Here is an 8820-nt window from a genome sequence, read left to right on the forward strand (position 1 = left end):
TGGAACTTAGACTGGCTCTCCTTGCTCCTCAGCCTGCAGACGGCTTATTGTGGGACCTTGGAATTGTGTGGGTTAATACTTATTAAACTCTCTTTATATATATATATATGTATCTATTCCATTAGTTCTGTCCCTCTAAAGAAAGCTAATACACCAAGATTCTATTTTACTCTGTTCTACTACAAGGCTTTGAGAAAATGGTAAGTGGTATTAACTTATAGGCGATCACAGACACTGGTGAAAATCTAAACAAAGCTAGACATACTTTCTCTGGAAGGAAAAAGGTGTTACATATACACAGAGAGTGACCAGGTTTCTGGAAGTCCATAAACTTCAGATTAAGAGACTACCAAGGAGAGACTGTCATTTCTCTGTTTTTAGATTAAGATTACCAGGACCATTGAAACTGTTCTTATTCCTTGGTCTCATTGAACACTTGCTGCTCTGGTGCCAGAAACAGTCTTTTCTATAATTTATTTACTTTTTGAGACAGAGTCTTGCTCTGTCGCCCAGGCTGGAGTACAGTGGCATGATCTTGGCTCACTGTAAGAGATTCAAGCAATTCTCCTGCCTCAGCCTCCCGACTAGCTGAGACTACAGGCGTGTACCACCATGCCTGGCTAATTTTTTGTATTTTTTTAGTAGAGGCAGGGTTTCACCATGTTGGCCAGGGTAGTCTAGAGCTTCTGACCTGAAGTGATCCACCCACCTTGGCCTCCCAAAGTGCTGGGGATACAGGCATGAGCCACCGCACCTGGCCCCCAGAAGTAGTCTTAATGTTCATTGTGAACAGAATCCTCCCCTTGGCTGGATGAAAGGATTATAAGCTATGGCAACCTAAGAGCTGGCATTCCCAAGCTAGAACTTTAGCCACCCACCTCCTTTTGCATAAATCTAGAGCCGAGAGAGAGAGCTATAAAACCAAAGGCCTTCTAAAACAAAAGACACCTTTGGTAAATAGCTAAAAAGATTTCTACAGCTTCAAATATTAGGCACTTTAAAAAGTGTATTAATTGGACCCCTAGGCATCTTACATTATCATTTAAGATGTAGGTCCTAAAAGAGCATTGCACCAGCTTAATCCTTCCTGAAAACTGTTATCCCATGAAGACTCTCCTTTGATGAGCTCATTCAATCACATGAGTTCAAACACTCCTCACATGATAATAGCTCCTATTTCAATAACTCTAGTTCATTTCCTCTCTCCTCAACCCAGACCCATGTGCATAAACATTTGGACATGTCCACTTAAAAAGTTTCACTTCAATCCTAACTTGTTCCCATGTTGTCCTTATCATCTTCCCCCTATTCCATTTTACTCTCCCTCCACAAAGCTTCCCCCTTCTGGTTTCCATTCCTGGGAATGGCACTATTATTCTCTCAGCTGCCCAAGTTAAAAACCCACAAGTCACCTCAACTCCTACCTCTCTCTCAGACAGATAGAGAGAGAGAGAGAGGAGAGAGAGAGAGAGATACAGATGGATAGATGATAGAGAGAGATCGACAGACAGAATGTATAGATATAGGTATTCAATCAGTTACCAAGTGCTGTCCTTTCTTTACCCTATGCAAATATGTTCCCTCTTCCCATTCCCACAGCCTCAACCTCAGTTCAGGCCATTATCATCTCTTCATTTAACCACAGCAGTCTCAAGTGGGTCCTCCATCTCCTGATTAACCTACCTCTGGTCCATTCCCCAGAGCCAGAGTGATCTTTTAGTTTTTCTTTTGTTTTGTTTTTGGTTTTGTTTTCCAGATGGAATTTTGCTCTCTTGCCCAGGCTGGAGTGCAGTGGCACAATCTCCACTCACTGCAACCTTTACCTCCTGGGTTCAAGTGATTCTCCTCCCTCAGCTTCCCGAGTAGCTGAGATTACAGGTGCATACCAGAACGCCTGGCAAATTTTTGTATTTTTAGTAGAGATGTAGTTTCACCTTGTTGGCCAGGCTGGGTCTCGGACTTCTAGCCTCAAGTGATCTGCCCACCTTGGCCTCCCAACATGCTGGGATTACAGGCGTGAGCCACTGTGCCCAACCCAGAATGGTATCTTGAAAACACGTTTGATTTTGTTGACTCTTTGCTTAGAAGCATGTCTTCAGAATAAAGACTACATCCTTTCCCATAATTTGTGAGCACTGAATGCTGTTTCCTGCTGTATCCTAGACTCTCTTTGACCAATCCTCCACCTGAACCCTGGACCTAGCCAGACTGAGCTACTTGCAATTCCCTGAATATGCTGGACTCTGACTCTGAAGTCTCTAGGCCTTTCCATGCACTCTTCCCGTCTGCTGAATGCCATCTCACTTCTTCTGCACTTGCCTGAATCCCATTCTCCTTTCTAGACTCAACTTAGCCATTATCAATTACAGGATGTATAGGATGTACTGACTTCAGTCTCCAAAACTCTCTGTGCGTTCCTCTGTCATCAAACTGTAGCCACATATCCCCACTGTTTCAGGCTTCTGAAATTCTAAAGTTGTCCTTTTCTTTTCTTTTTTGAAACAGGGTCTCACTCTGTCACCTGGTCTAGAGAGCAGTGGCACAATCACGGTTCACTGTCCTTTTATTAGCCAATAAGAATAGTCAAAGTTTTGGCAGGTGCAGTGGCTCATGCCTGTACTTCCAGCACTTTGGGAGGCCAAGACAGGGGTGGATCGCTTGAGTCCAGGAATTGGAGACCGTCCTGGGCAACATGGTATGGCAAAACCCCTTCTCTACAGAGAGAAAACACACACACACACACACACACACACACTAAATTAGCCAGGCATAGTGGCCCATACCTATAATCCCAGCTACTAGGGAAACTGAGGTGAGAGGATCACTTGAGCCCAGGAGGTCAAGTCTGCAGTCAGCCGAGATCACACCACTGCACTCCAGCCTGGGCAATGGAGCGATCTTAGCTACTTCGGAGGCTGAATCAGGAGAACTGCTTAAACCCAGGAGGCGGAGGCTGCAGTGAGCCGAGATCATGTCACTGCACTCCAGCCTGTACAACAGTGAGACTCCGTCTCAAAAAAATAAATAAATAAAGAGCACACATTCTTCTCTACAGTCTAATAAGCATTAGTTTCACATGGTGAAACTCCCATCTCTACTTAAAATACAAGAATTAGCCGGGTGGTGCACATCTGTGGTCCCAGCTACTCCAGAGGCTTGTGTGGGGGCATATGCCTATAATCCTAGCTCCTTGGGAGGCTGAGGCATGAGAATTGCATGAAATCTGGAGGCACAGGTTGCAGTGAGCCAAGGTTGCGCTACTGCACTCCAGCCTGGGTGACAGAACGGGATGCTGGCTCAAAAAACAAAAAAAGAAAGAAAATTGAGACGATTGAGAAGAAAATGTTTGCAAAATGTAGATTAGTAGCCAGAATATATGAATAATTGGTTCTTACAAATCAACAAGTAAAAAGACAACAGAAATCTCATACAAAAATGCTTAAATGACAATAGAGCAAAAATATCTAAATGGCTAATAGACATATGAAAATTTCAACCATACTATTCATTAGGAAAATACAAATCAATATTATATTAGACCTACTAGATTGGCAAAATCTAAGAAGTCTAACCGTCCCAAATATTGGTGAAGATATGGTGCTATAGAAACTCATATACACTACTGGCAAGTAAACTGACATCCTTCTGGAAAACAATTTGGCATTATCAGGTAAAATGAAACGTAACTGTACTGTATGATTTAGAAATTTCACTTCTAGGTATTGACTAGAGTACCAACAGACATGTACAGAGATGTTTATAGTGACATTATTCATAATAGGGAAAACTGGAAACAACCTAAAATTCAATGACCAAAGTATGAATAAATGAATAGTGGAATATATCAGTGAAAGTGAGTGAACAACTCATCAACATGGAGAAGTTGCACAAAAATATTAAGCAGAAAACTCAATGTGGGACATTTATAAAAATCTTTTTATAATCTATAAAAAAAAATCCCAACGTGCCATCACCAAGGGCAAGTGAAAAATTGTTGGCTCCAGTAATGTAGAACTAAAGGAAGTTCTAACAAGGGAAAATTGCAGCACACTGGACTGTTGAGAAATGTAAAGGATCTGAGATTTTACTCCACTTGCAACCTAACAAATTAGTCTGCCAGAGTTTCACTGTTGGCAGGAAAAAAACAAGGCTTTTGGGTCAGAGACAAGGAACTTTATTACTCACAGTATTAATACAACAATTAGCATAAGCAACAGTATATTTCATCAGTTTCCCCTCGCCTCAAGTCTTATGGGGGCAACATGGATGGGCCCAGATGGATCCGACCTCCTTGGCCTCCCTCAGTACAGGGATTACAACAGGCCCAGCCTCAATTTTCTTTATAATGCCTTTTGATGAACAAAACTCTTTACTGTAACTGAATTTATCAGTCTTTTAGGGTTTGTGATTCTTTTTTATTTTATAGATACACTTTCCCATTCTATTGTCATAAAAATATTCTCCTGTATTTTTTCCAAATTTAAAATTCAACCTTTTTATTTACAACTTAATCCATTTTAGTAGATTTCTGTATATGGTGTGAGGTAAGAATCTAATTTCACTGTTTCCTTTTGTGTATAATCACTTAAACAGTACTATTCCATTTGTTCTGCAGTTCCATTTCATCATGTACACATTTCTATGTATGTACATGTTTCTTTTTTTTTTTTTTTTTGAGACAGAGTCTCGCTCTGTCGCCCGGGCTGGAGTGCAGTGGCCGGATCTCAGCTCACTGCAAGCTCCGCCTCCCGGGTTTACGCCATTCTCCTGCCTCAGCCTCCCGAGTAGCTGGGACTACAAGCGCCCACCACCTCGCCCGGCTAGCTTTTTTTGTATTTTTTAGTAGAGACGGGGTTTCACCGTGTTAGCCAGGATGGTCTCAATCTCCTGACCTTGTGATCCGCCCATCTCGGCCTCCCAAAGTGCTGGGATTACAGGCTTGAGCCACCGCGCCCGGCCCTGTACATGTTTCTTTATGGACTTTCCATAAAGTCCATAAAGTTTCAGTTGATTTATCTTTGGGTCAATATAAAACTGTCTTAATTACTATTGTTTAATAATAAGCATTTGGCATCTGAGTAGTTCAAGCTTTCTCATGCTCCTCCTATTATCTAGGAGTGTCTAGGCTGTTCTTGGTCATTTGTTCAGGTTTTATGAAAAACACTTTTGGGTTTTTGACTGGAATTTTACTGTAAGTATAGGAACAATTGGTATCTTTATAATAGTGAGTCTTCCTAGTCAAACATGAAATAATTTTCCATTTACTTAGGTATTTAAAATGTCCTTTAGGCTGTGCGTGGTGGCTCATGCCTGTAATCTCAGCACTTTGGGAGGCCGAGGTGGGAGGATTGCTTGAGCTCTGGCATTCAAGACCAGCCTGGGCAACATGGTGAGACCCCCATTTCTACTAAAAACATGAAAAATTAGCTGGTTGTGGTGGTGCACACCTGTGGTCCCAGCAACTCAAGAGGCTGAGGTGGGAGGATGGCCTAAGCTTGTGGGGTGGAGGTTGCAGTGAGCCAAGTTCACGCCACTGCACTCCAGCCTGGGTGACAGAACAAGACCTTGTCTCAAAAAAAAAAAAAAAAAAAAAAAAGTATTTTAATCAAATTGCATGTTAGTCCTGTACTTGTTATATTTATTCCATGATGCCTTATTATCATTTTTAGTGGTATTATTAAAATATGTTTTCCTGCTTTGGGGCAATATATATTATATAGAAATATAAATGATTTCTGATTATTATTATTACAGACAACTACTTTCCTAAGCCCTCTTATCATAAGTCAGTGCTTTTTTAAATGTTTTCCTAGTAAAAATATCATCTGTTAATGACAACAATTTTGTTCATATTTTCCTATCCTTTTCCCTTTCATTTTTTTTTTTTCTTTTCTTATTTTGCTGGCTAGGACTTCCAGTGAAAATGTTGAATAGGAGTGGTAATCGGTGGCAATTTTCTTGTTTCTGATTTTTATAGGGAATGCTTCCAATATTTCTACTTACAGAATATTTGCCAGAGTTTTTTGTATACAGACCACACTGGGTTAAGAAAGTTCCTTCTCTTCCTAGTTTGCCAAGTGTATTGAATTTCAACAAATGTGTGTCCACATCTGTTGAGGTGATAATGTGCTATTTTTCTTCCCTTTAACCTATTAGAATGATAAATGGAATTTATAGATTTTTCTATTAAACCATGGTTACATTCCTGGGATAAACTCAACTTGGTCATAGTGTATCATCTGTTTTATATATACTGCTAGATTTAGCTTGTTGAAGTTTTATTCTTTTTTTCCTCTATGTGAATGTGATTGGCCTGTCAGTTTCCTTTCTTATATAACCCTTATCTGGTTTTGTTATCAAGGTTTTGTCTAACACAATTATTTAGGGGGAAGAATTACAAGAATCACTTCTTCTTGGTCATACAGTTCAACTGTACTGGAATCATCTGAATGAGTCCTGGCCCCTGGAATTCGAAAGTTACTTATGCTACTTCCAGGACTGGCTCAAAAATCTCTCATGCACAATCTTCCTCTTTTTTCCATATCTATGCTGACAGAGGTTACAGGCTGAATGTGATGGTGGCACAAAACAGAGGGATCCTGAGTCTCTGAATGACTAAATGGAATAGAACACTTTCTATGCCCTGGACAAAGCACATTAGATTATAAAATGCATAAGCAATAAATTTTTAGTGTGTCACTAATAAAGAATTTGGTACACCAGTTGAACCTCTGCACATGAGAATAACAGACTGTAAGATCATGGCCCAGTTCACATGAATTTAAAATAATAAAATGTATACCCAAGAAACCCTCTATCCAACTTCAGAACTGGAACACTGCCAGTCCCCTTATGGTGTTTATCTGGGTGCCTGGTTCTCTTCTAGCCTTTCTCCCAGTCATCCTTACCTCCTCTCATCCCACTGGTTAGCGCTAACCTGAATTTTTTGTTTATCATTATGTTGCCTTTTTGTTTGTTTGGGTTTTCTCTTACACTAAAAGACCTTTTAAATGTTTTTTAGAACAGTTTTAGCTTTACAGGAAAACTGATAAGGAGGTACAGAGAGTTTTGTTGTAGACAAAGGTTAAAAAAACAAAAAAAAGTAGAGTTTGCACAAACCTCTCCCTGACTGCACAAACACAAGCACAGTTCCCCCTAATTATTTGTATCTTGCATTAGTGTGGTGCATCCTGCATTAGTGTGGTGCATCTGTTACAACTGATGAACCAATATTGATATATTATTACTAACTAAAGTTCACAGTTTATATTAGGGTTCACTCTGTGTTCCGTAATTTTTCAAAATGTCATTTCCTTTTTTTTTTTTTGAAGTGGAGTCTTGCTCTTGTTGCCCAGGCTGGAGTGCAATGCCATGATCTCAGCTCACTGCCATCTCTGCCTCTCAAGCTCAAGCTATTCTCCTGCCTCAACCTCCCAAGTAGATAGGATTACAGGCACATGCCACCATGCCTAGCTAATTTTTTTATTTTTAGTAGAGATGGGGTTTCATCATGTTGGCCAGGCTGGTCCCAAACTCCCGACATCAGGTGATCTGCCTGCCTCGGCCTCCAAAAGTGGTGGGATTACAGGCGTGAGCCATCATGCCCAACCTAAAATGTCATTATTTCTTCCTTGTCATATGAATTGTTTAGAAGCATGTTTTAAATTTTGTAAATGTATGGGGACTTTTAAATTTTATTTTTGTTATCAATTTATAACCTAAACACTTTATAGTGACAGAAGATTAGCTCTATCATATTGATTCTTTGAATTTTATAGGGACTTACTTTTGGTCTAATATGTAATTATGTTGGTAAACATCCCATGATTGCTTGAGAAAGAATATGCATTCCCTGATTGTTAGTTTCAGAGTTCTATATTAGTCTGTGATATCAAACTCACCACTATTTTTCAAATCTCTTTGCCTTTTTGGTCTCCTTGATATGGTGGCATGCGCCTGTAATCCCATCTACTCGGGAGGTTGAGGCAGGAGAATTGCTTGAGCTTGAGAGGCAGAGATGGCAGTGAGCTGAGATCATGGCATTGCACTCCAGCCTGGGCAACAAGAGCAAGACTCCGTCTCAGAAAGTGTAAACCCTTTATCATTCTTTTTTTTTTTTTTTTGAGACGGAGTTTCGCTCTGTCGCCCAGGCTGGAGTGCAGTGGCGCAATCTCCACTCACTGCAAGCTCCGCCACCTCCTGGGTTCACACCATTCCCCTGCCTTAGCCTCCCTAGAAGCTGGGACTACAGGTGCCCGCCACCACACCTGACTAATTTTTTGTATTTTTAGTAGAGATGGGGTTTCACCGTGTTCACCAGGATAGTCTCAATCTCCTGACCTCGTGATCTGCCCGCTTCAGCCTCCCAAAGTGCTGGGATTACAGGCGTGAGCCACCGTGCCCGGCGCCCTTTATCATTCTTATCATTCTTTAGTGTCTGTATTAGTCTTTTCTCGCATTGCTATAAAGAATTACCTGAGACTGGATAAAGAAGAGGCTTAATTGGCTCACGGTTCTACAGGCTGTACAGGAAACATGGCTGGGGAGGCCTGAGAAAGCTTGAAATTATGCCACAAGGCAAAGAGGAAGGAGGCATGTCCACATGGTTGGAGCAGGAGGAAGAGAGCGAAGAGGGAGCACTACATACTTTTAAACAACCAGATCTCGTTAAGAACTCACTATCATGAGAACAGCAAGGAGGAAGTCTGCCCCCATGATCCAGTCACCTCTCACCAGGCCCCTCTTCCAATATTAGGGATTAAAATTCAACATGAGATTTGAGTGGGGACACAAATCCAAACCATATCAGTGTCCACATCT

This window comes from Trachypithecus francoisi, unplaced genomic scaffold (assembly GCF_009764315.1).
Source record: "Trachypithecus francoisi isolate TF-2019V2 unplaced genomic scaffold, Tfra_2.0 Lachesis_group14, whole genome shotgun sequence".
NCBI classification, from domain to species: Eukaryota; Metazoa; Chordata; class Mammalia; order Primates; family Cercopithecidae; genus Trachypithecus; species Trachypithecus francoisi.